The sequence below is a fragment of the Bufo bufo genome, chromosome 8 (genome assembly GCF_905171765.1).
Source record: "Bufo bufo chromosome 8, aBufBuf1.1, whole genome shotgun sequence".
Taxonomy (NCBI): domain Eukaryota; kingdom Metazoa; phylum Chordata; class Amphibia; order Anura; family Bufonidae; genus Bufo; species Bufo bufo.
In genome coordinates, this window is record NC_053396.1 from 80,220,242 (window position 1) to 80,235,142 (window position 14,901).

Here is a 14,901-nt window from a genome sequence, read left to right on the forward strand (position 1 = left end):
CAGGCAGCATCATACAAGATGGGATTAGATACACAGTGTAGCAGGCTGTATCATAGAAGATGGGATTAGATATATACTTCAGCAGGCAGTATCGCTGGCAGTATCGCACACAAAATATGGGTATATGTATGCATGGTGAGGGGTATTAGGAGCACATAAAAAGAATTTTGATTTTGGGACCGCACAACCTCAAACAGCAAGTATCCTGCAACATTGTGGCTGCCCTGAACCTGATGTTAATAACACATGCTCCCTACATGGCACATATTATTAACCTAGTCGTGCAACGCTTTTTTAAAAAGTACACTGGCTTGCGCAAGGTGCTAGCAATGTCCAGGAGACTGTCCTCACATTTCAGCCATTCTTACATGGCGAGGAATGCTCTCCTGGACTTGCAATGACAGAACGGTTTGTCACTACACTGACACCGTAATCCGCAACTTGCTGGAATTCGGTTGAGGGCAGCAGCGGAGGTCTACGGCGCCGACTGGATCCAGGCGCAGGTGCAGCAGATGCTCCAGGGGGCGGCTGAGGCTCCGGCTGGGCCTCAGCCAGTGTTAAACCAGCCGCGGCGGGCAAGGCTCAGCCCCCTGCCAAGGTTCAGCGCTGCAAACGGAGCCCCTTAAGGGACCCTCCACGCCGGGGGTCGGCGGGGAGCGCGTCCTCCAGTACTCCCCGGCATGGGAGGAATCCGACTAGTAGGCGGAGCCTGCGAGGTGGCCGGGCCCGGTCACCTCGTTCTTCTATGACAGACGGCGTGGGAGAGGGACCAGGTGCGGGGGTCTCCAGCCCAGGATCGGAGGCTGAGACCCCCCAGCGGGTGCAGGACGTCGGGAGGAACGGGGCTGCTGCAGTCGCAATGGTGTCCGGCGGCAGGCCCCTGTCTTCGGTGGTCGCAGTACAAGGAAGAGGATGCTCCGCCCACTCTCTTGCAGCCCGGGAAGATGGATGTCCTAACGTCTCTAGCCTGGGCCTGGCTAGGGGACTAGAAGATGAGGCGGCAACGCAGAGGAGTGATCAGCTGAAGTCCGGATCTACGGCTGGTGGGGACACAGCACCCAGGCAGCCAGATGAGGCCTCTTGGGGAACGTTAGCGCAGTTTGTTGGGGGGCTGTGGGTGTTGGGGGGTCCCCAGTAGATGTTAGCAGGGGTTTAGGGCAATTTTTAGGGGGGCTGGCAGGTTTGCTTGCGGGATGGGGTATGGGGGGGCGTCTCCGTTACCAGCGTGGGGGGTGTCCGGGCCCTCGGGGGAGCGAGTGCGGTTGGGGGGGGGGGGCGGTTCGGGTGTGGGGTCTGCAGTGGCGTCGGTGCAGACGCAGGCGCGGTTGAGGAGGAGACGGTTCGGATGGACGATAGGGCAAGAGGGGAGGTATATGTCTGCTTTGAGGGCCCATTGGGGGTACATTTGAAACAGGAGGTGAGGGAAAAGATTTGGAGGGGGGAGTATGTAGAGATTTTTTCTTTGCTTCCTTTAGACAAATTTAATCTGGATAGGAGGAGACGGGATGAGGGTAAGAAGGAGGAGGAAGAGAAGCGAAGGTACCGCCTGATAACGCGGACGTTTGCAAACTGGCTGCAGGCGTTCACGATATTAGCGAGCGTGATTGGGGAGAAGGCGCCGGAGTGCTGTTCGGCGTTGTTTTGTTATTTGGATGCAGTTGGGGAGGCGTACAGGGTGTATGGGGGGATAGCGTGGCTGCGGTACTACGAACAGTTCCGGCAGCGGAAGGCGGTGCGGCCCGAAATTAAGTGGGATCACAAGGATATAGCTTTGTGGTTGAAGATTACCGCGCCGGTGAGACAGGGCCAGTCCTTTTGGGGGAGGCAGGAGGCAGTGGGCAGCCCAATGTTGCGTCAGCTTCAGCAAAGGGGCTTTGTTTCGCATTTAATGACGGAACATGTAAATTCGGAGCAAAGTGTAAATTTAAACACGAGTGCTCGGTGTGCGGAGGTTCACACGGTGCAGCGCGGTGCTTTAGGGGCAACAGACAGGGGGGGGGATTTCAATAGCAAAGGGGGAGACGCCGGTACGTCTGGGAAGGATGGGCCTGTTTCTAGACAGATATCCGGATAGGGAGGTGGCAGCTTTGTTGTAGGAAGGTTTTTCAGTTGGGTTTCGGATCCCGTTTGTTCAGTGCGAAGCGGTGTTGGTTAGGAAAAATTTGAGGTCGGCATTGGAGCATCCGGAGGTGGTGGCTGAGAAACTTGGCAAGGAGGTCAGTCTAGGCAGGATGGCGGGCCCCTTTTCGGCCCCATCATTGCCAAATTTACGGGTGTCACCGTTGGGGGTGGTTCCGAAGAAGGAGATGAATAAGTTTCGGCTTATTCATCATCTGTCTTTTCCGAAGGGCTCGTCGGTCAATGATGGTATAGACCCCGCCTTATGTTCGGTGGTTTATACCTCATTTGATGCGGCAGTGCAGTGGGTTAAGAAGTTTGGGAGGGGGGCGCTGTTAGAAAAGACTGACATCGAGGCGGCGTTCAGGTTGCTGCCGGTTCACCCGGATTGTTTACACTTGTTGGGGTGTTTTGAGGGGGGGGGAGTTTTTTGTGGATAGGTGTCTGCCTATGGGCTGTTCCCTGTCCTGCGCGTATTTTGAGGCGTTTAGCTCATTTTTAGATTCGTCGGGTTGTGAGTCCATCATTCATTACCTGGACGATTTCCTATGTATTGGTCCGTCGGGTTCTAGGGTGTGCGCCTTGTTGTTGCATACCTTAGAGTCGTTGTTTGGGGTTTTTGGGGTCCCGTTGGCTACGGATAAGACGGTTGGGCCGGTCTCGGAGTTGAGTTTTTTAGGGATAGTGATTGACACGGATAGGATGGAATGTAGGTTGCCCTTAGATAAGTTAGGGGATTTAAAGGGGAAGGTTGCGAGGGCGTGTCGTTTGAAAAAACTGCAGGAGCGGGAGCTTCAGTTGCTGCTCGGTAAACTCAATTTTGCGTGCCGGATTATGCCTATGGGGAGGGTGTTCTGTAGGAGGTTGGCTATGGTGACGGCGGGGGTGGTCTCACCACATCACTATGTGCGTTTAGGGAAGGAGTTGAGAGCGGACTTGAGGGTGTGGGGTTCCTTTTTGGAACGTTATAACGGTCGCTCTCTATTTATGGGTGATGTGGTGAATTCGTTTGATTTAGAGTTGTTTTCGGATGCAGCGGGGAGCGAGGGCTTTGGGATCTATTGCCGGGGGCAGTGGTGTGTGGGTCGGTGGCCTGACAGCTGGGTGGAAAGAGGTTGGGTGAATAACATGGCTTTGTTGGAACTGTTTCCCATTGTGGCGGCGGTGGTGTTGTGGGGGGAAGTGTTCCGGGATAGAAAGGTACGGTTTCACTGTGATAACTTGGAAGTGGTGCAGGCGATAAATGGGTTGTCAGCTTCGTCAGGGTTGGTGGTGCGTTTGTTGCAACGGTTGGTGTTGGAGTGTCTGTTTATCAATGCGCGGGTGGTGGCGGTTCATGTGCCTGGAGTGGATACTGGCATAGCTGAAGCTCTTTCTCGTTCACAGTGGGACCGTTTCCGGCAGTTGACTCCAGGCGCGGAGGAGTTTGGGAGGGAATGCCCGAGTTGTCTATGGGAGGTACTGGAAGAACGGTAGCAGGTCTCATTCAGGCATCGCTGGCGCCTAGGACGTGGGAGTTGTATCTGAAATCGTGGCAGTACTGGGAGGATTAGTGCAGTAAGCTGGGGGTTGGGGAGAGGGAGCTAGAGGTCCTGATGCTGTTGTTTGTGGGTCACTGTAGAGAGGAAGGCTGGTCCGTGGCAAAGATGAATAGTTGCATGGCCGGATTGGCGTTCGGGTTTAAGTGTAGACAGCGGCCGGATGTGACTAAGTCATTTTTGGTAATGTGGGCGTTGAAGGGGTGGCGCAGGGTGGGTACGGGGGGAGATAACAGGAGACCTGTGTCCTTCGGGTTATTGTTAAAACTGGGGGAGCAGCTGGGGGTGGTGGGTGTGTAGTTCCGCTTCGGAGGTTCGGTTGTTCCGGTTGGCCTTTTCATTGGTGTTTTTTGGGGCGTTACGGGTAGGGGAGTTGGTTAGTCCGTCGGTGCGTAAGGCTGGGGGGTTACAGAGGGCGATTGTGGAGCTATTCCAAGACAGGCTGGAGTTCGTTATTTGCCGGTCTAAGACGGATGCGGTAGGACGGGGGCGGAGAGTAGTGTTGTTTGGTGTCCCGGATTGCACCATGTGCCCGGTGCTGACTTTACGGGACTAATGGGGAGGCAGGAGGAGCGGGATGTTGCCGTTGTTAGTGCATGGGGATGATTCCTTTTTGTCGCGTTTTCAGTTTGCGGCGGTCTTTTCGAAATGTCTGGTTCGGTTGGGTTTGGGGCCTGACGGGTACTCGAGTCATTCTTTTAGAATTGGGGCGGCAACGGAAGCAGCATGTTGGGGGTTGGGCGATGAGATTATAAAAAGGATTGGGCGGTGGGAATCTATGCGGTTTAGATCCTACATTCGATTGCACAGTTTATAGGGGAACGGCTGGACGGGGGGAAGGGTAGGAAGACGGTGTATATGCAATGTCATTACTGTTTGTTCTTGGGTTTTGTTTTTCATTGCAGATGCAGTGCCGGCCCTAGTTTGGATCCTTGGTCATTCTTATGTCTTTTGGGGGGCTGTCCGGGCAGCGGTTCGGCCGGATGGTCAGCAGCTGGGGTTCTCGAGGTCCGTGGCGGTGGTGAGATGGCTAGGGCGGAGAAGTATGGTTTGGGCGGGGGTGTTGCCGGAGATTCACAGGTTTGTGAGGCAGGATAGGGCACCCGAAGTGTTGGTTTTGCATGTGGGCGGTAATGACCTGGTGGCGCGGCCGTTCCGCGAGTTGTTGCAGGGTATTTAAATTTGATTTGCTGCGGATATGGGCTTTGTTCCCGCGGATGGTGACGGTATGGTCCGATATATTTCCTAGGATGGTGTGGAGGGATGCACGTTCAGTGGTGGGTGTGAACAAGGCCCGTATTAAGGTGAACAGGGCAATGGGTCAGTTCATGGCTAGGAATGGGGCAGTGGCAGTGAGGCATATGGAGCTTGAGAAGGGTGTAGGGGGGTTTTGGCGGGCGGACGGTGTGCATTTAAATGCGGTTGGCCTGGACATGTGGAGCTTAGCAATCCAGGAGGGAATTGAAGTAGCCTTGCATTTGTGGAGGAACGCGCAGACTTGACCGCCCTAAGTCTGCGCGTTCCTCCACAAACGCAAGGCTACTTCAATTCCCTCCTGGATTGCTAAGCTCCACATGTCCAGGCCAACCGCATTTAAATGTCGGTGGCGGTGGTGGGTCCTTGAAGTTGGTCAGATTCACAGAGGAGGATGCTGGGAGGGCTCCATGGTTGGGGCTGGACTCCCAGTGGTGACGGATTTAAAAGGGGCCATTCAGTGGTGCTTCTGAGCTGGAGGGCAACGGCTGGAGGCAAGATGGCTCACCCAGTGGGGTATTTGCAGTTGTTTGGGGGCTTCAAGGACCTCCCCTTGGGGGGGGGAGAATTGTTATTTATTATATGTTATGCTTATATGTTAATAAAAGACGGCTGCTGTGGCCGATTTATTCCAAGCCCGGTGTCCGTGTGTCATTTTGGGGCAGGTTAGAGATGAGGTATGGGTGGAGGTAGGATACGGGGATTGGAGGGTAAAGAATGGGGAAGGGCTAGGGGTCGGACGGCTGATAACCAATACCACCGTCAAGTTATGGCTGGACTGAGGGGCGTAGCCTTAGGGGAGGGCATCATGACGGGGGTTTGGTTTAGGGAGACCCCAGTTAGTAGGTTAGGTGGAGTTTAGAGGGGATGGGAGGAGGAATTGGTAGAAGTGGGGGATTGGGTGGTTTAAGCGTAGGGGTGTGGTTAAGGGGTTAAATAGGGAAGCTGAGAGGAGATCGGGGGCCATTTTGTGGGATCCTGGAAAAGAGCTCCCGCCCACCCTCCCTTTATTTAGGAGTTTAGGGGTTGAGGTTTAGGGGGTAATGGGGCAGGTGGCGTTGTTTAGGTGTCACGGTGGCTGTGGCGGGGGGAGGTCCTTGAAGTTGGTCAGATTCACAGAGGAGGATGCTGGGAGGGCTCCATGGTTGGGGCTGGACTCCCAGTGGTGACGGATTTAAAAGGGGCCATTCAGTGGTGCTTCTGAGCTGGAGGGCAACGGCTGGAGGCAAGATGGCTCATCCAGTGGGGTATTTGCAGTTGTTTGGGGGCTTCAAGGACCTCCCCTGGGGGGGGGGGGGGAGAATTGTTATTTATTATATGTTATGTTTATATGTTAATAAAAGACGGCTGCTGTGGCCGATTTATTCCAAGCCCGGTGTCCGTGTGTCATTTTGGGGCAGGTTAGAGATGAGGTATGGGTGGAGGTAGGATACGGGGTTTGGAGGGTAAAGAATTGGGGAAGGGCTAGGGGTCGGACGGCTGATAACCAATACCACCGTCAAGCCTCTGTACGAGTAGCTGAAAGTTGTGAACGATTTTGTCATGCACCAGACCTTCTCAGCAGGGAGCATGTGTTGTTTCAAGATCAAGCAGTTACAGCTCGTCCGAGATGCCTGTCAGTGCTGATGCCTTCTGAAGCGGCCACAAAGTTTGTCAACAGGGACAACTGCAATATGAACTGTCCAATCATCAACTGCTCTCAATAAGGCCTCATGCACACGACAGTATTTTTTCACAGTCCGCAAAACGGGGTTCCGTGGTTCTGTGATCCGTTTCCGTTTTTGTTTCCATGTGTCTTCCTTGATTTTTGGAGGATCACCAGACATGAAGGAAAGTGAAAAAAAATTTAAGTCAAGTTTGCCTTGCAAATGATAGGAAAAAAACGGACGTGGACGCGGATGACAATCTTGTGTGCCTCCATGTTTTTTCATGGACCCATTGACTTGAATGGGTCCGTGAACCGTTGTCCGTGAAAAAAATAGGACAGGTCATATTTTTTTGACGGACTGGAAACACGGACGCGGATGACAAACAGTGCATTATCCGAGTTTTCCATGGACCCATTGAAAGTCAATGGGTCCGCAGAAAATCACGGAAAACTGAACAACGGACACGGAACACAACAACGGTCGTGTGCATGAGGCCTTTGGGAACGTTTTTGGAAGCTTTGGAAGCATAAGGCCCCTTTCACACGAGCGAGTTTTCCGCGCGGGTGCAATGCGTGACGTGAACGCATAGCACCCGCACTGAATCCTGACCCATTCATTTCTATGGGTCTGTGTACATGAGCGTTGTTTTTCACGCATCTGTTCTGCATTGCGTGAAAATCGCAGCATGCTCTATATTCAGCGTTTTTCACGCAGCCCTGGCCCCATAGAAGTGAATGGGGCTGCGTGAAAAATGCATTGCATCCGCAAGCAAGTGCGGGTGCGATGCGTTTTTCACTGATGGTTACTAAGAGACGTTGTTTGTAAATCTTACGTTTTTTATCACGCGCGTGAAAAACTAATCAAAACGCATTGCACCCGTGCGGAAAAAACTGAACAACTGAACGCAATCGCAGACAAAACTGACTGAACTAGCTTGCAAAATAGTGCGAGTTTCACTGAACGCACCCTGAACGCATCCGGACCTAATCCGTCACAAGTTCAGTCAGTTTTGTCTGCGATTGCATTCAGTTGTTAATTTTTTTGTGTGCGCGGGTGCAATGCGTTTTGATTTGTTTTTCACGCGCGTGATAAAAAACTGAAGGTTTACAAAGAACATCTCTTAGCAACCATCAGTGAAAAACGCATCGCACCCGCACTTGCTTGCGGATGCAATGCGTTTTTCACGCATCCCCATTCACTTCTATGGCTGCGTGAAAAACGCTGAATATATATAGAACATGCTGCGATTTTCATGCAACGCAGAAGTAATGTGTGAAAAACAACGCTCATGTACACAGACCCATTGAAATTAATGGGTCAGGATTCAGTGCGGGTGCAATGCGTTCACATCACGCATTGCACCCACGGGGAAAACCTGCTCGTGTAAAAGGGGCCTAATACATGTGCTAGAGAGGTAAAGAGATAAAATAACCCAGGGCGCAAGAATACAATCCAGATAGTTGTAGTAAATAGAAAACTTATTTATTGCAGAAGTACAACGCGTTTCGGGGAGTAGTTCCCCTTCATCAGGTACATAACACTGCATCATATGCAGTGTTATGTACCTGATGAAGGGGAACTACTCCCCGAAACGCGTTGTACTTCTGCAATAAATAAGTTTTCTATTTACTACAACTATCTGGATTGGATTCTTGCGCCCTGGGATATTTTATCTCTTTACCTCTGTATCCTATCACTTCTTGGAGACTTCAGGGATCTCCGACAAGAAGTCATCCCTCCGCGGCTGCAGATCCACCAGCGAATCGTGACTCCATCACATGTATTGACAAGCTTTTACTAGAGTTGTGCCTACAGATAGCACAACCACAAAAGGTGAGCCCTGTACTGGAACCATTTATTTTATCTGTCTACCAACGGTATTACCCTATGGTGCGCCCTGCTTTGTTTTTAACAGCATAAAGTAAATCCTGTGGATCCATAATACATGTGCTGACAGGCTATTCATTAATGTAGTCAAACATGCGTTAACCCATAGCTATATATGTCAGTGTCACTCAGACATGATTTACTGTTGTTGTCATTGTGTTCAAGAGCTTAGGAATGGGGGAGAAGAAAATGCAAAAATGTATTAAAAAAGTGTATGAAAAGAGATGAAGTCTTTCCATGAACACTAGTCCTAGTAATTTTCACAACAAGTTTTTCGAAATTTTGTGAAATGCCTGTGGGGTCAAAGTACACCCCTTTATAAATTCCTTGAGGGGTATAGTTTCTAAAATAGGGTCACTTTTTAAAGGTTTCCACTATAGGGGTAGTCTCTTGAAATGTGACATACTGTAGTGCCCAAAAACTGTTCCAGAGAAACCTGCCCCCCAAAAGCCATATTGTGCTCTTTCCCTTCTGAGTCCTGCAGTGTGCCCTTACAGTACTTCGGCAGCCTCATAGAAATGAATGGAGGGCGGTTGCGCATGCGCAGTGCGCCCTCCTTCACTTGCGGGCCCCGTTCTCGATATAGGTGTGGGTCTCAACCAGGGCCGGACTGGGACAAAAAATAGGCCCGGGAATTTTTGACTGAGCAGCCCAATCACATGACCCCCAACAGGCCCCACCACCTTGCAGTCTAGGGGCGGAGCCAAAACCGGAAGCACAATTGAGAGGCGGGGCCAGCCACCAGTAAGATTGGAAGGCTTCAGCCAACACACAAGCTTCTTTGGGGGTCCCCAGGTGACATTAGGGGTCTTAGAACGATCTGGCCACCTAATCCGGCAGAAAATGCAAGGAATCGACTGGACACAAAGCACAGCATGCAGCGGTTTATGTCCCGCTGATTCTCTGCATTTTTCCCAGATTGTGGCCGGATCTCTGCCGTACCCGATTATAGTTAATGGGGCTGGCAGGCATTCTGTCTGCATCCAGCAGTGCCGGATCCAGTGAATTCTCAGCTGGAACAGCCTGCCAGGATCACTAACGCAGATGTGAAAGTAGCCTAATACAGCGCCCCATACCTCTTATATCCAGTGACGTCTCCTCTGATGTAGATGTTCTCTTTCTTCATCTTCTCCATTCAGACCAGACCACCGTGATAATTTCTTTCAGCCATCTTACGTCTCTGCAGAGTTTGACAGACATCTTAGTTTCCTACTTTTCCATCATCCTCCAATTAACATCCCATCATGCACCCCCAATACTGAGAAGCTGTGCTCCCCAAAACTATACTGCAAAAAGAACTGTGCTAAGCTGATGCTGTGCCAGGGTGCCCCCAAAGTAATGGTGCTCCCAAAGTCCCAACAATAGTAATTATTTCTTTGCCAGAGTGCATTTAGTAGTAATAGTGCTCCTACAGTTGCCCCAACAGTAATTGTGTCCCACAAGTAATAATGCTCCCATAGTCCCCCAGTTGTAATAAAGCCCACCATAATGCCCCGATAGTAATAATTCTCTTTATAATGTGTGACAGTAGAACCCCCCCCTTGTAATGTGCACCAGTACAAAAAATGCCTGTTGTGTGGCAGTAAAAAAATAAAATACCTTCTCTTAGTGCCTCCAGTAGAGCCAATGTCCCCAGAGTGCCCTCATGTGTTCCAATGACCCGTACTGTGTGCCACTACAAAAAACACTTAGTGCCACCAGTTGAGCTTAGGTGCCCATAGTGACCTTTATAGTCCCCCCAGAAGATGCCCCCATAGTGCTCCTTCCCCGTCTCCATAGTGCCCTCCATAATGTGGCACTATAAAATGCCCCTATAGACTGCCCCACATAGATACCCCCATAATGCTCCTTTCCTCCCTTCCCCATAGTGGCATCAAAATGGGTGCCAGTATTAAATGCCCCTATATAATGCCCTCATAGTGGTCTTGTCCCACACTTCTCCATAGTGCCTACCTATAATGCGTGCCAGTATATAGGGCCCCCAGTAGATGGCCCCATAGTGCTCCTTCCCCTCTTCTCCATAGTGCCCCCCCATAATGTGCCAGTATATAGGGCCCCCATAGTGCTTCCCCTCTTCTTCATAGTGCCCCCGTATTGTGCCAGTATATAGGCCCCCCCATATTGTGCCAGTATATATGGCTCCATAGTGCTTCCCCTCTTCTCCAAAGTGCCGACCCCCCCATATTGTGCCAGTATATAGGGCCCCATAGTGCCCCCCCATATTGTTCCAGTATATAGGGCCCCATAGTGCTTCCCCTCTTCTCCATAGTGCCCCCCCATGTTGTGCCAGTATATAGGGCCCCATAGTGCTTCCCCTCTTCTCCATAGTGCCCCCCCATGTTGTGCCAGTATATATGGCCCCATAGTGCTTCCCCTCTTCTCCATAGTGCCGACCCCCCCATATTGTGCCAGTATATAGGGCCCCATAGTGCTTCCCCTCTTCTGCATAGTGTCCCCCCCCATATTGTGCCAGTATATAGGGCCCCATAGTGCCCCCCCATATTGTGCCAGTATATATGGCCCCATAGTGCTTCCCCTCTTCTCCATAGTGCCGACCCCCCCCATATTGTGCCAGTATATAGGGCCCCCACCCCCCTTCTTGCCACAGTATAGTATAAAATTAAATAATAAAAACAATAAATTCATATACTTACCTCCATGCTGCTGTCAGCGATGCGATGCAGGCCTCTTCCGGCCTGTGTCCAGCGCTGTACGGCTCGGGCGGCGCGCGCAATGACGTCATCGCTCCACCTGCAACGGCCTCTGATAGGCTACAGGCCTAGTGTCTGTAGCCTATCAGAGGAATGGGCAAGGGAGACGCCTCTCCCCTGCTCCATTCATCTGTATCTCTGTCCTGAGGACTGCGATACAGATGAATATGGAGATGAGCGCTTCCACAATGGCAGCGCTCATCTCCACTCCTGCCGGGCTGCTGCCACATTAAATTTAAAAAAAATATAACTCAGCCGGCGGCCCGGCTGATTGTGTTCGGCACGGCCCACTAGGCGGCCTGGCCCACCAGGCAAATGCCTGGTCTGCCCTATGGCCAGTCCGGCCCTGGTCTCAACAGTGGGTCCCGCACCTATCAGACAATGGGGGCATATCCTAGCGATATGCCCCCATTGTCTGAGATGGGACAACCCCTTTAAGGACAAAATCGGTAACAAATTATTGGGTGCTTTTTCTCCTGTTACCCCTTGTGAAAATGAAAAAATTGGGGTTAAAACCATATTTTATTGTAAGAAATGACATTTTTCATTTTCGCAGCCCATTGTTTCTAAATACTGTAAAACGCCTGTAGGGTCATAATTTACAGGACACACCTTAGCAAATTACTTGAGGGGTGTAGTTCCCAAAATAGGGTCACTTTTTTGGGTTTTCCCTGTAGGAGTACACCAGGATCTATTAAAATGTGTTGCCCAAAAACCACTTCAGTAAAATCTGCCCTCCAAAAACCATTTGGCTCTCTTTTGCTTCTGACTCATGCCGTGTGCCCATAGAGCAGTTTACAAACACATATGGGGGGTTTCTGTAAACTGCAGAATCAGGATAATAAATATTGAGGTTTGTGTTGAAGAATGTACTTTCCAAAACAGGGTAATTTATGGGTGGTTTATATAACGTAAGCCCCCTCAAAATCATTTTATAACTAAATTGGTATTTGAAAAGATGGTTTTGGAAATAGTCCTTAAAATGGAAAAATTCCTAAAATTTTCATCCTTCTAACATCTTAAAAAATAAAATAAAATGACATTTACAAAATGATGCCAACATAAAGTAGACATATGGGGAATGTTGACTGAACTATTTTATGAAGTACTACTATCTGTGTTACAAATAGAAAAAAAAATGTTTTTGAAATTTGCGAATTTGCGAATAAAGGAAAAAATATTGACCCACATTCACCTTTAACATGAAGTACAATCTGTCATGAGAAAACACACATCAGATTTGCAAAAATAGGCCTGGGCAGGAAGGTGAAATCTGGCCTGGGGTAGAACGGGTTAAAATACAGGATCCCTTTTTTTTTGTTTATTTTTCTGTTCTTCTAAAAGATCAGAAGAACAGAAAACTAAATGGTGATGTGAAACCAGTCTGAAGCCCTTGTTTAACAGAGACTCATTTAAGCTTCATTAGAAGCCATTAGCCCAGGTACATAGCTCAAGCAGAATAGCACAAAGTAGAGAGTCTTCAGACCAAGGTATTGACAGAATGGTCAATATCGTCTGAACAAGTAGTAAGTATGATGAATCACATAAGTGGTTTATTCTAGTGCATAGATTATGGGTACAGATTAGTGAATTTTTCAAAAATTCGACTTGGCCGTTTTAACAAATTTTTAAAAAAAATGTGGTTCGATCCGAATTTATTTGTGGCGAATCTCGCTAAAAAAAACTGCTATTTCCTGGTTGCAGAGAGCCTTTATAGTGGTGTAGAACACTGTGCCTTGCAGTAACACGCATAGGGAGTCTGCTTTAGTAGTGAAATAATACTGTGAGTCCGTATGACATGCAGATGACAGGCATCGCTCTTAGAATCACTGCATATTTCACTTATTTGGGCAGTCACGGAGCCAAAACTGACCAAATAACTCAAGTATGAACTCAGCCTTACAGGTCGATGTTAGCACCAAGAAGAACCGCACTCCTTTTACACTGTCGTTAGCTGATTCCACATAGATGTCTACAGAACCTGTTCTATTAAACGCTTATATAAGTAGAGCCCCCCGACAGAGTGGAGAGGGTGTCAGCAGTAAGTTTCTGTTGACGTCACTGATTATTTTGCCCTTCCTCCGAACAATAAGCCCAAAAAAAATGGATCCTGTCTGTTGAGCATCCGCCTTCACTCGGTCAGCATTTGGTCAGTAATCCATCAGTATTGCTAATGCCAAAAAAAACAGGAGTGGATCCAAAACAGAGATGACCGAGTCAACCATTCAAGAACCGCTGGGTTGCTAGTCAAGACACGACCGCTAGATGACAGCGGGAGCTCAGGCCTCTCGTTGCCACTCCTGCTGCCACGCCGCCTTACTCTGCTGCGACCTGTACCTGCGCCAGAAACATTTAGGCCTCGGCCACACCCCTGTCTGACATACTGTTAGATCAAATTAATAAATAAAAGGGAAATTAAAACACCCCAAAAAAGTCTGTAATTTTCTCACTTCACCAGACAACGGCTAATAAGCCTATTTTTTTCCCACTGATACATGCCAAAAAGGGCTGTAATTTTCTCACTTCACCACAAAACGGCAAATACTTTTTTTCCCCACTAATTCACGCAAAAAAGGGCTTTAGAATATATAACTGCATCGCTGAAGGCAAATAGGCCCTTATTTTTTTCCACTTATACACGCCACAAAAGGCTTTAGAAAATACAACTGCACCGCTGAACGGAAAATATATTTTTATTTTGCCACTATTACATGATAAAAAGGGCTGTAGAACATAACTGGACCGCTGAACAGAAAATATATTTTTATTTTGCCACTATTACACGCCAAAAAGGTCTTTAGAATATATAACTGCATCGCTGAACGGCAAATAGGCCCTTTTTTTCCACTTATAAACGCCACAAAAGGCTTTAGAACATATAACTGCACCGCTGAACGGGAAAATATATTTTCTTTTGCCAGTAATACATGACAAAAAGGGCTGTAGAACATATAACTGCACCGCTGAACGGCAAATAGGCCCTTATTTTTTTTTTCACTTATACACGCCACAAAAGGCTTTACAACATATAACTGCACCACTGAACGCCAAATATATTTTTCTTTTGCCACTAATACATGACAAAAAGGGCTTTAGAACATATAACTGCACCGCTGAACAGCAAATATATTTTTATTTTGCTACTATTACACGTCAAAAAAGGGCTTTAGAATATATAACTGCACTGCTGTACGGCAAATAGGCCTTTACTTTTTTCCACTTATACACGCCACAGAAGGCTTTAGAATATATTACTGCATCGCTAAACGGCAAATATATTTTACTTTAGCCACTAATACATGCAAAAAAGGGCTTTAGAGCATATAACTGCACCGCTGAACGGCAAATATATTTTACTTTTGCCTCTAATACACGACAAAAAGTTTTTTAGAACATATAACTGCACCGCTGAACGGCAAATATATTTTAATTGTGCCACTAATACACGCCAAAAAAGGCTTTAGAACAGATAACTGCACCGCTGAACGACAAATATATGTTACTTTTGCCACTAGTACACGACAAAAACGGCTAATAAGCCCCTTTTTCCCCCAGTAATACAAGCCAAAAAATGCTTTAGAACATAAAATGCACCGCACAAGGGCAAATAAGGCGTAGAAATATTTCCTTGTAATAAACCCTGTTAATGGATGTATTAAACAGCACTTGCACCCCAGTAACAAGAATGGTTTGCTGGAATTACAGAGCTGTATAATGGTAATTTGGATCCCCAGTCAGTGCAGC